This window comes from Phalaenopsis equestris, unplaced genomic scaffold (assembly GCF_001263595.1).
Source record: "Phalaenopsis equestris unplaced genomic scaffold, ASM126359v1 Scaffold000270, whole genome shotgun sequence".
Taxonomy (NCBI): Eukaryota; Viridiplantae; Streptophyta; class Magnoliopsida; order Asparagales; family Orchidaceae; genus Phalaenopsis; species Phalaenopsis equestris.
Window position 1 is genome coordinate 194,018 of NW_018164712.1, and position 13,203 is coordinate 207,220.

Consider the following 13,203-nt stretch of genomic DNA (forward strand, 5'->3'; position numbering starts at 1 on the left):
TTAGGGGTTGGTGTCTTATATATATAAGAGGCAATGAGAGTGACAACTGGAAAATTCTTGTTAGGGTTTGAATCTGGCTATCATGTTTCTTCATTTTTTGTTCATTTTTCTTTCAGAACTGTTGTTGAGATCCTTTTTTCTGGTTGGTTTTTGGTAATTGTGTTTCTTTTAAAATTTGTTTTACATGTTTTGAAGTTATATAGTGGTTTTTTGTCGGCCGATGCTGATTGTTCAGGTGGGGTTTGATGGTAACTCCAGCATTTGCAGAAGTTTTTAGAGTGGAAAAGAAGATTGATAGAAAATATCCATGTATTACTAATCATTTTTATGACCCTTTTGATCAAGAAGGTGTGATAATGGATATCTCAAAAAGGAGGGAAGGAATGGAGGGAAACCAACTTTTTTTTTCTCTAAATTGGAGAAAAATAGATTGGTGGAACCTTTAAAATTAAGACATTTGGAAATTCATCTATGGACATCCGAATATGTATTTAATTAGAAAGTCTTTTGATAATCTTAAGCCACTTAGGGAATGGAAGGTGGGTGCACTAGATGGTAGACAAATCATTATAAAGTTGGATAGAGAGTGGGATTGTACGAGGTTGTTTGTTATTAATTTTTGGTTTGTTTCTAATTCTCAAATGAAAATTTGAAAATGGTCTCCTAATCTAAATTTATCTACTGAACTTCTTATAATACAAGTCTGGCTAACATTTCCTGGTTTACAGCAGAATTATTTTAATCATCATGTGTTATAATCATTAGGTGATATTTTTGGGAAGCCTGTGAAATTTTAGATGGCAACATATAGCTTTAAAAGGCCTTCGGAAAATAATTTTAGTATAGTGGGATATTACATAACATACGACTGATTTGGTTTGGTTGGGAACACAAATAATGGCTTTTGGCAGAAGGTGGAAGCTTAATTCATGGCTAAGCACTGTAATAAATGTAGGAATTTTGGCCAAATAGTAGAAACATGCTTTATAGCACACCCTGTGCTAAGATCCAAAGAAAAAATATTGTGCAAGGAAAAGATAGGAAAAGGTCAAATAATTCATAGCTTAATGTGGAGATAGAACATCAACAGTAATTTAAATATGAGCAGCAAGAAAGAAACTATTTTTGGGTGGATGTGGTGGAGTAGGTATTTACTTGTAATGATCAGACATTGTAAGAGTGACATCAACCAGTGTTGCAAGTTGAGGATGATCCTTCACCTAGGGTAGCTGAGTCTCAATATGTGACTAAGAGATGGGATCAACATTTGAAAGCTTCTAAGGTGATATTGATAGATAATGGGGATCCTAAGGTTGTACATGAAGACATGCATAACTTAGAAGTGGAACTAAACTTTCTTTGCAGTATTTGCAAGGGGAGTGCCTGATTTAGTGTTCAAAAAAGATGAATGGAAGTCTCAGTAGAGAATTGAGCCATCTGAACCCAAAGGATGTTATGGAAATTATGAATAGAACTAGTGATGATATGCTATCAAATGTGAATGATGGGGCTTCATCTAGTATTTCTAGAAGTGATCAATCCTATTATAATGATTAAGATTTTTTTTTTATATGTATGGGAAATTGCTAAGTGTCAAGCCTCTAACAGATTAATAAATCTATGTAAGATTCATAACCTTAGGTATTTTTTGATTTTAGAACCTATGATTGATTTGGATAATACTCCTAGGATTGTTAGGAAGTTTGATATCTATGAATTTATTAAGAACTATAATTCCAAAATTTAGTTTTTTTAGAAAAAGAGGATAAAGGAGAATTTGTTGGTTGATAATCAGTAATTTCTTGACATTGAGATTCATGTTAAGCAACAATTAGTGTAGATTTGTATTATTTATGTAGGGTGTTCATCATTGGACATAAATTTATTATGGGAGCAGTTGGGTTCAGTTAAGCCTAATGTGAATTCTCCTTGGTTAGTAGGAAAATTTTTAATGTTATTGCGTTAACTGTAGAAAAAATAGGAGGTAGGCTCCTTGTTGCAAGGTGATAGAAACTTTCAAAAATAATATCATTAATGTTGGATTATATGAGGTAACGACTACAGGGAGTATGTTTACTTAACAAAGGGGGAAAATTATGGAATGACTAGCTATAATCCTTGCTAATAAAGACCGGATGGATACTTTTAAAGTGTCTGAAGTGTCATCCAAAGAAATTTGGCCCTAATCACCTGATTTAATTAAAAGTGGAAGTGTTGACTAGAGCTGGTGGATCTCATTCACATTTATGAATGTATAGACTAAACATAAGAAATTTTATGAGGCTTTTAAAGAAATTTGGATTATTTAAAACAACTCCCCTTAACTTTCACTATAACTGTTTCATAAGAGAATAGCAAGAAATCTGAATGGCTGGAATTGGAACATATTTGGTCATGTAAATAAAAAAAAGTGGTTGAAGCTGAATTGTTATTGAATAAGTTAGCTGTGGATTTTCATTAGGTTCTTGTTAGAATGATGAACTTTGTATGAGCCAACAGTTCTTATTGTTGCTCTTTAAGTGCAAGTGGGTTTTCTTAGACAAAAATGAAATGTAGAGGCAATAGAAATCCTAATTATTATAATGAATATATTAAAACAAGAAGGAAATCGTATACCATTTTAAAGAATTAAGATGATTTTCAAAGTGGGTTGTTTTAGCAGGAAGGCATTGCTTTGAGTGTTGGCAATTTCTTTTGTAATCTTTTTAAAGGGGGGAAGTGGATCCTTCAGTTTTTGAATGTGGTATTTTTTCCAGTATTGTTGGTCTATCTAATTTACCTAATTTTTCAGGACGGTCAAGTTAAGGTGACATTGTTGAAGCTTTAAAATTTATTGGCTCTAATATGGTGGTTGGCCCTGATGGTTTCAATTCTGCTTTATATATTAAGTAATGAGACATTGTGAAGAAGGAGATGGCAACTACTATTCGGTATTTTTTTTGGTAAATTTTTCCACATAAATATTCAAATGTTTCAATAGTACTCTTACTCATAATGAGAGGTTTAATAATAAATTAGATGATCTTACTCCTATTAGCTTAACCATTGTAGTATCTCAAATTATAATAAATATCATTTTTTAGAGGCTTGGAACTATTCTGGATAAGCTAATCTTTTCTTTGATAAATAGCTTTCGTTATTAGTAGGAGTATAATTGATAATGTGTTGATTGCACAGGGAATTGTTATGAAAATTTACAGTCAGTGTAGAGGGGGTGATGATATTATTAAATTGGATTAGAGAAAGGCTTATGATAGCATAAGTTGGGCTTTTATTATTAACATGAATAAAGATAGGGGATTCAATGAGGACTTCTATAACATTGTTATGATGCTTTTAAACAATAATTATTATTCTATCATTATTAATAGAAGGAGTCATTGGCATTTTAAACCAATTGGGGATTTAAGCATGGTGACCCACTTTCACCAACTTTATTTATCAATGATATAGAGTATCTTTCAAGGAACTTGAATATTCATAGAGAGAATAGTTAAAATGGGATATGTAAAGCTAAAGAAGATGAACTAATTTCTCACTTGGCAAATGCAAATGATTGTAATATATTCTGTAATATGGGTTAAAACAATATAAAACCTATTAATAAGATTCTCATCCATTTTGAGAGTATTGGGTAACCAAATTAATAAGCTCAAATGTGAACTCTATGATAGTAAATGGGTGTTTGCTTATAGAAAACCATGGATTAGTATGTTTACTTATTTTAAATAGGATAATTTTCCTATTAAATATTTCAGCATTCAACGTAAGACTGTTATACTTTTATTTAGAGTTGGGAGAACTCCTTTCTTTAATCTAGTGGAAGGATTATTCTATTGCAAAGTATTTTGACTTCTCTTCCTTTTCATGTACTTCAAGTCACAAAGATGACAAAAAATATGCAAAATAAGTTGGGCAATTTTTAACAAATTTCTTCAGTCAGGACGTGGTCAAGGTGATCATTAGATTAATTGGGAAAGGTTTTCTAGACCTAAAAAAGAGTTTGGGCTGGGTTTTAGATCCTTTAAGCATTTTATGGAGATTAATTTTTGTAAATTCGGGATGAATTTTAGAGAGAATAATTATTTTTGGACTAAGTTTATGCAAAGAAGATATTGCAGGTTATCACATACTTCATATTACATTCCAAGGATTGATGATTATATTTTTTGCAAAGAAATACTTAATATAAGGGAGAAAGTAGAGGACATGATTGTGAGGAATTTTGAGAGAGGAAAGTCAGTTCTTAAAGGAATGATTGGACTCTTAAGGTCCCTTTGTTTGGTATTAATCAGGATATGGTGGGCAGAACTGATACTGTTATTAAAATTTGGAATCAAGAAAGTTGGGACATTGGTTGATTGAAATAGATGTTGTGTAAGGAGATGGTGGATTATGATTTGAGTATACTTTTTGACAGAACTAAGATGGTTGTTTAAAATGGCAAATTTGTTGATAATAATTATATTACTAAAAACATTGCTAGCAAATTATATATCATTTGCAGTCATGAGAAAAGTGATCTTATATGGAACATGTTATTGAAGCCTTCTCCGTCATTCTTTGCATGGAGAATGAGATTTATGTTGTTACATTTGGATGATATTCTTAAGCTAATGGGGATCAAATTGACTTTTATATGTCTAGTATGTAAGCAAAGTGAAGAAACCTTCGCACATATGTTCGTTTCTTGCAAGTATTCTTTATTCTTGTGGACTAAGCTGAATTTCTAGTTCATAATTTTTTTACCTATCCATGGGTATAACTCCTTAAACCAGTGATTAGCATGCTTGAGAAGGATTCATTCAACTAATAAGTTAGTATGTTTTATTCCATAAATATATTTTAAGTTTATTTTGATGTAGTGAAATTAAAGGAAGCATAATGAATGTTGTCATTCTTCCTAAAGAAGAACCAAAATAGAAGAAAACCCACTGACAACAGAGCTCCACCCTACCTGGCTGTCATTCTTCCTAAAGAAACCCTACCAACATCTTTCCCAATGGAATTGGAATGTTTTTATTGATATTAATGGAAGGGTACAGAAGGCTTAAAGAGTTGTGGTTCAGTTGGAGCAGCTGTTGGAACTCAATCCAGATGTCATCTCTGAACTCCTTAAGGCTAATGAAGTTTTGATGAAGCCCATCACTATGCAATAAGAGTTCTAAGCACAAAAGCTGCAAAAGTCAGATTCTATGAGGGGGATAGAAACTCTAAATTTTTCCATGCTTGTATTAATTTTAGGAGGAAATGTAACACAATCGATAAGATTCATGATACTAATGGTAGTTGGCTTCACACTGCTGAGGCTATAACTTAAAGTGCAGTGGACTACTTCAAAGGGATATACACTCAAACTCAAACTGCTAGACTTCCTATTCAGAAAGAACTCTTTTTTTAGGATGTGGAATATATTAAAAATATTGATCTAGCTTTTGTACCTTATGAGAAGTAAATTTGGTCTGCTTTAGCCTTAATTGATAGCTCAAAAGTTGCAGGTCCAGATGTCTTCACAGTAGATTTCTATAAGAAATCCTCATCTCATCTTTAGACATTTGTATAGCTCTGCTGTATAATATAAGCCCTGAATCGTTTTAGGATTCTGAGGTTTTTGTTTTTCATGACTTAAATCCTGACATCTTCCAGGCTATTTGTGTGATTGTTTCACAAAAATGTAAGCCCTAAATTAATAAAATTTGCAGGATGAAACACTCAAATAATTTTTCAGCAAAATTGAAGCCAAACAATAGGATAGATTGGGAAGTCACCGAGGTTTTCCCTCTGAATCTATGACATCCCCTAGCTCTTCCTCTTTTGGACTCTATAGCAAGATGTTCCAAATTTGAACCGTTCCCCTTTCACACCTCTTCGTCTGATCTCATTGAATAGCCCAATCCTTTGAATTCCTTGAAGATAATATTTCTTCATTTTTATCGAGAGTTTTCTTAGATGACTTCAGTCATACTCCTGAAGTAATTATCTATAGAGGCTTGCCCTTATAGGAAGCTTTTTCGAATCCAGCTTAATATAAACCCTATTTATTTCTTCATATTAAATAGGGGAAATTGTCGACAAATAAAAATGGTTTCGCAGACCAAACAGACATTCTATATTTCTCAGTTTATTTTCTTGATCCTCATCCTCAAGTCTTATGTTTATCCTTGAGGATAGATACAGGATTTGAGGTATAACGCTCTTTCATTCAAACTATGAAAAATATGGGGTCAGTTTGATTTCATAATTTTCTAAACTTAAATGTCCTTCCCAAGCGGGCGACTGGATTTCGATTCTGGTGACTGACAGCTTCTTACGGGCAACTCCCCAAACCAAAATAGTGTCAATAGCTTCTGGCAAATCTACTGGGGAAAAACTTTTCTCTCCATTTAAACAAAGAAAAATTATCTTCATACATCAACAATGCGTTCATGTCTCTTATGAACCAAAACTACCCTTCTTCCGTTGGCATGCTTTACCCATTTCTGCCTTGGGAAAGTACGACCAACTCTTTGGACTTCAGGATTACCTGTTCAATCACCTTTGAACAAAGGGTTCAGGAGGCCATTAAGGACTCTTTAAATCTTCATGAGGGTTTGGAGCCCAATAGGTGTGTTGGTGGACTCAATTCCACCTGGGCATTATGTATTGTTAAATGGGTCCCGCACTGGGTCCTACACCACTTCACATCTCCCTCACAAATTTGATTTGTTATTTTACAAATTAAATCAAATTGTGTTTTGTTGCGTGCACTTTAAGATTTTCTTATATTAATTAAATTTTTCTACTTTCAAATTACCTTTTTATTAAAATTTTTAAAATTCCACAAACTAAGACTTACCCGGTCTACATACCAACCTCTATAAATTTTTAGTGCTTACACTAAGGTTACAAAGTTTTGGCCATATAGCTAACCCTAAAACTTTCTATTTTAAAGCTACTGCAATGGCCTGCCCAACACTGACATTTTCATGCAACTTGCCGACCAGCAGTGAAGCCCGCAACGTTGCTCCCGCCGTTAAGTTTGGAACCGGATTTGAAGACCTCGAGGTTATCCTTAGGAAGGCCCCATTCATCATAATGAAATGCACCACTCTGGAAATTCAGGAATCGTCTGCTGAATTCAACCTGAATTGTCTTTAGGACTTCCCTTCCTATAAGAAAGCCAAGACTACTGTTGTCGTCTTGGCACCTACCAAACCTGTTGTTCTCGCAACCAAGGGAAAAGAAATAATGATTGTTGAGGATCCAACTGAAGGATTAGCTGCCCCACCTTCAGTGTTTGAAATTGGATCAAGTTCAAGGACTGCACTGCTAACTTAAACTCAGAAGATAAATCATAATAGAAGAGTTCAAAGGGCTTCAAAAGCCCAGACTCCTGACGAAATACCTGTAGAAATACCTGTCGAGGAAGAGCCTCACTAAGAAGAATTTGAACTACCATAAATATATTTGCTGCTGTGAGGAAGCAGATTTCATCCTCTAGTGGACACCAATGGACATGAGAGTTTCCAGAAGATTGTTGTTGTGTTACCATTACTTCATGGACAGGACAGGGAGAGAAAGAATTCTACCCATATCACTCAAGTCAGCTCAATTTTTTTAGAGACTAACTGTTAAAGAGGATTGTTCAGCCGTTAGTTACTCAAACTAGTGGGACATGCAATATCCCCTCAAATGAAGGAAGAGATTTTAAGGGACATCAAGTCCACCAAAAAAAATTCTAAGGAAAATCTGTCCGCTCGCATTCCTGTCTAATTCCTCCTAGGAAACAGGGTTGACAATGCCGTTGTTACTGCAGATTTCACTGTTACCAGGACCACAGGTCGTCGACCAGTAAAATCAAGACTGAATCCGAGAATCCTACAGAGCACACATCACAAAGATATTTCTAAAAAGTAAAAAGTAAAGAGGTTACCTGATATTGTATCTGGTCTACACTGTGGGGAGCATACTTCTCCTCGATATACCGACTCGATATACCGATGTTTCTACTAGGACACTCCATCCTGAGACATTCTTGTCAAAGAGAAAAGTATGGATACCCAAGGTTGCTGCACCGATATAGTCCAGTAAACCCGAAGGGTAAGATCATGGAATGAAGCCAGGTTCAAAATATCTGACATCGTCGCAATGATTGCCAGCGAGATGGAAGAACAAGTTGAGGATGTCCAACATAGTCTTCCAGATCTTAAGATGACTCAAGAATTGATAATCAAAGAAAAAGTTGAAAACCTCAGAGTCGAAATTTTTGAGTTGGCTTGGGAACATGGAGTTTCCATCGATGATGATGATGAAAATTTTGACTATAACAATTACCTCGAAGAAGATTTCATGGAAGTCCATGTTATCAAAATTTTTGTATCGGATGAACGGTCAAGATGAAGCTAGACAGTGCTTCTTTACATGAATTGTGGGACGCGTGGCTGCTAGCATGGATGGCGGCATCAAATGAGAGCGCGCCGTGTGGAGCTTCGAAGATGCCTAAGATCCAGTCAGCGTCACGCGTTTAGTAGGACATCCCAAAAATAGAATCTTGAATCATGAATAATTTTTTTTGATTATTGATTCTTTACATCTGGTGATAGAATATTAGTCACAATATAATTTACTATATGGGCATACCACGGTATGTTCTTTATATCATTATTATGCAATTGTTCAACATGGAAAGTTACTAAAATTTCATTTGCAAAGTCAGTTAATATTTCTTGTTCTAGTTTAGAAAAATGATCAGCTATTTGATTACCAGTTCCCTTTTTATCTACTATCACAAAATCAAACTCTTGCATCAGAAGTATCCATCTAATTAATCTCTGTTTAGCATCCTTCTTTTGCATCAAATATTTGATAGCATAATGGTCTGTATGCACTATACATCTAGCTTCAATTAAGTAAGTTCTAAACTTATCGAAGGCATAAAAAATAACTAATAACTCTCTTTCAGTAGTGGTTTCAGTAGTGCTCTTTCAGTAGTGGTGTAATTAATTTGAGCATCGTTTAGAGTTTTACTAGCATAATATATTTCTTTAAAATCTTTATTATACCTTTTGTCCTAAAACAACTCAAATTGCATGATCACTAGCATCACACATTTTTTCAAATGGTTTCTCCCAATCAGGTGATACTATTATAGGAGCAGTGATTAATTTTACTTTCAATAGTTTAAATTTTTTCATGCAATCCTCATTAAAATTAAATTTTGTATTCTATTCTAAAAGTTTGCATAATGGCTTAGTAATTTTTGAAAAAAATTTTATATAACGCATGTAGAAACCAGCATGTCCTAGAAAACTTCTTACCCCTCTAACCATAGTAAGAGGCAGTAATTTTGTAATAACTTGATTTTTTGTTGGATCTACTTTCATGCGATTTTTAAAAATTTTATGTCCAGATACAATTCCTCCGGCGATCATAAATTGATATTTTTTTCCCAATTTAATATTAAGTTGACTTTTACACAGCTCCAAAACATTTTCTAAATTATTTAAACATAATTCAAATGAACATAGTTCCAAAACTTTTTTCTAAATTATTTAAACATAATTCAAATGAAAAGAAAAATTATCCATAAATACTTTCATTCCATATTCAATTAAATTACAAAAAAATGACATCATACATCTTTGAAATGTCGCAGGTGCATTACAAAGTCAAAAAGGCATTCTATGAAAAGCAAATGTTCCATAAGGGCTTGTAAATGTTATTTTCTTTTGATCCTCAGGAGAAATCAGATTTTGATGATACCTAGTATATCCATCTAGAAAGTAGTAATATTTTTTTCCAACCAATCTATCCAACATTTGGTCTAGAAATGGTAAGAAAAATGATCTTTCCTGGTGGCCATATTTAATTTTCTATAGTCTACACAAATTTGCAAGCCAGTAACTTATCTTAATAAAACTAATTCATTTTTCTCATTTACTTCAATTGTAATCATCCTTTATTTGAAACACGATTAATCAAACTTACCTAAGCACTGTCTGAAATAGAATATATAATTTCAGCATCTAACCATTTTAAGATTTCTTCTTTAATATCTTCTTTCATTATCAGGTTTAATCTCCTCTAAGGATTAACTTTAGGTTTATGTTGTTCATCTAATAGAATTATGTGCATTCAAAGTGAAGGACTGATTCCCTTAATATCTATTGAAATCCATTTAAAGGCCTTCTTATATCTTTTCAACATTTCTACTAATTTTTTTCTTGAATTTCAGTTAAATTAGAAGATATAAAAACAGGCATTGTAGATGAATCTCCTAAAAACATATATTTTAAGTGAGCAAGTAGTACTTTCAGTTCAAGTTAAGGTGGTTTAATACTTGAAGGAATAAGATTTTTATTATCATTTTCCAAAAGAACTAGAATTTTAAATTTTTCATGAACATAATCTAAATTTTCTTCTTTTATTTCATTCTCATTCTCAAAATTCTCTTTTTATCTTAATTTTTCTTCAAATATTCCCTTAAATTGCTCATTACTTAGATAATCAGTAACTTCCAATCTAAAATATTCATTATCTTTTTCTATCACATGATATTTCATAGCTTTAGCTATATTAAATGTTACTTCTTGATCGTTGACTTTTATTATTAATACTCTTTTTTGTACATTTATCACAGTTTTCCATGTTTCAAGAAATGGTCTCCCCAAAATAATAGGAATCTCCTTACCTTCCTCCATATTTAATACAATAAAGTCTACAGGAAAAATAAATTTATCTACTTTCAATAATACATCTTCTATAACTCCTTTAGGATAAGTTATTGATCGATCAGCTAACTAAAAAGTTACATTAGTATGGGAAATATCTCATAAATCTAAAAGTTTAAAAATTTATAGAGGCATAAAATTAATATTAGCTCCTAGATCACATAAGGCTTTTCCAAATAATTTCTCACCAATAGCACAAGGTATAGTAAAACTACCAAGATCTTTTAACTTTTTAGGAAGCTTTTTCTGAATAATTGAACTACACTCTTCACTGGGTACAACAGTCTCGTGATCTGCAAACTTCATTTTCTTATTTAATAGATCTTTCATAAATTTCACATAACTTGTCATTTGTTCCAAAGCCTCGATACAAGAATATTTATCATTAACTTTCTAAGGATTTACAAAAATTTAATAAATTTTTTATCTTTATTCTTCTGCTTCAATAGTTGAGGAAATGCAGGTGGTCGTTTCTCTAAAGAAATTTGTATTGGTTTATTTTCATCATTGTTTCTTTCAATTTCTACCTTATCCATCTCAACTTCAGTTTCTCTTTGGATTCTTATTTCAACTTCTTTTCCACTTCATAATTAAATAGCTTTAATTTGCTCGTTATTCTGATCTTTTGAATTAACTTCAAAAGTACTAGGGAGAATTCTTGAAAGTTAACACTGGTGCTAAAATAGACACCAAGAATAAAGTACTAGTTATTCTGATGCTAAAATTGACACGACATTTGAACAAAGTGCTAATGAATTTAACCAAGCTTTAGCTTTGTCCCTTAATGAGAAAGGAAAAAGTTCAAGCCCTACAGCGTCATTAGACATTGCATCATATTTAAAAGTATCGCATATTTCAATAAAACTAGCAAGATATAAGAAAGGATCTTCTGTAGGTGTTCCTCCAAACTGATTATTTTGTACCATTTGGATAATAGCAAGTTTAAGCTCAAATGAATTAGCAACAAGATCATGATTTTGAATAGCCAAGTGAAGTTCATCTGCTGTAGGATTATCATAATTATTTAAAGATCTTTATTATTCTTCATTTATTTGATTATCTAAGCTATTTGCCACTTTGTTCAAATTTTTAATTTCTTTTTATTTTTTTCAAACTTTTCTTATAGTGTGTTCTAATTCTGAATCATAATTCTCTTATAGTGTGTTCTAATTCTGAATCATAAGGTACTAAACCTTCAAATCCAATACTACGCATAAACAAATATAATAAGCAAAGAAAAATTTCTTAGAAGTACTCTTAAATTTCAAAAAATATTTAATGATATTATTTTTTTCATATCTTTTAAAATTTGATTTATTTTATCGCTAAATTTCTTAATTTACCAAATCTATTTAATTTACTATTACCTTCTCTGGCAACGATGTCAAAAACTTGATCCTCAAAATTATAGTTGTGTAAAATCAATAAAGTTGACTATGCTTTGCAGCGATGTAAAAAACTTAATTCGATATTTTATGAATAATAAATTAAAACAATTTATGTTAGGATTCTACGCAAGTATACATATCATTATCAAGTAATAAATGACTTTCTAATTAAACCCCAAATATCGATCCAACGAGGAAAGTTTAAATTCGAAATAAAAAATTTTAATTTGGAAAGTCACAACAATAAATAAAATCTACTATATTAATTTTGAATATTTAAGGGGTTATCATAACTAAATTATCAACTACTAGTAAAACTGTAAAGCAAAGCTAAACTCTAACTATCAAACTAAGTTTTTGTGATAAAATTATCTAAAATGAGAAAACATCTTTCTCACTACAATGAGTTTTTGGTTAAATGAGAGAGATAAATGGTTTGAATTTGTATTGGTATTGTGCAAAATAGGAGCAATAGGAGCAATTTTAATTCTCTAACCTTAGTCAAGTGTTATAGAGAATCATTGGCTAATCTTAGGTTTAGTCTCTAAATCTGTGGTTGGGCTGGGAGGATACTAGTTCTCACTCAAGAGCTTCAAGTTTCCTTCCCCTAAAGGCTAATGCTCGCTTTTGTTCTCAAACACTAATACCAAATTGGGGATTTTAGTATTTCACCCTAGAATCTCCAATTCTTCGCCTAGAAATTTACATTTTCCTATTTAATTGCACCCAACTCCATGAACGAAACACTCCTTCATGGAATCAAATGTGATTCTCACTTTGTTGTAAAACATATACTCCATTTCCTGGATAGTATGTTGACCAAAGGAAAATATGTTGAGATATTCATACCTATTTTATACTATTTTTAATGATATTGCACTTTAAAGAAAGGTATTTTTGATGTTTTTATGCAGGAATGATGAATTAGGGTCATTGGAGCAAAAAGATGCAAAAAGGAGCGAATTTGGAGCGAAAAGGACCAAAATGTGGAGATTTGAACTAGGGCGCCGACAACGAGCCCAACGGCGTCGACGGCAAGAAATTCCCGAGACTCCATAATTAATTCACTTAGAAGAACCGCCGACGGCGCGCTCGCGGCTGGCCAA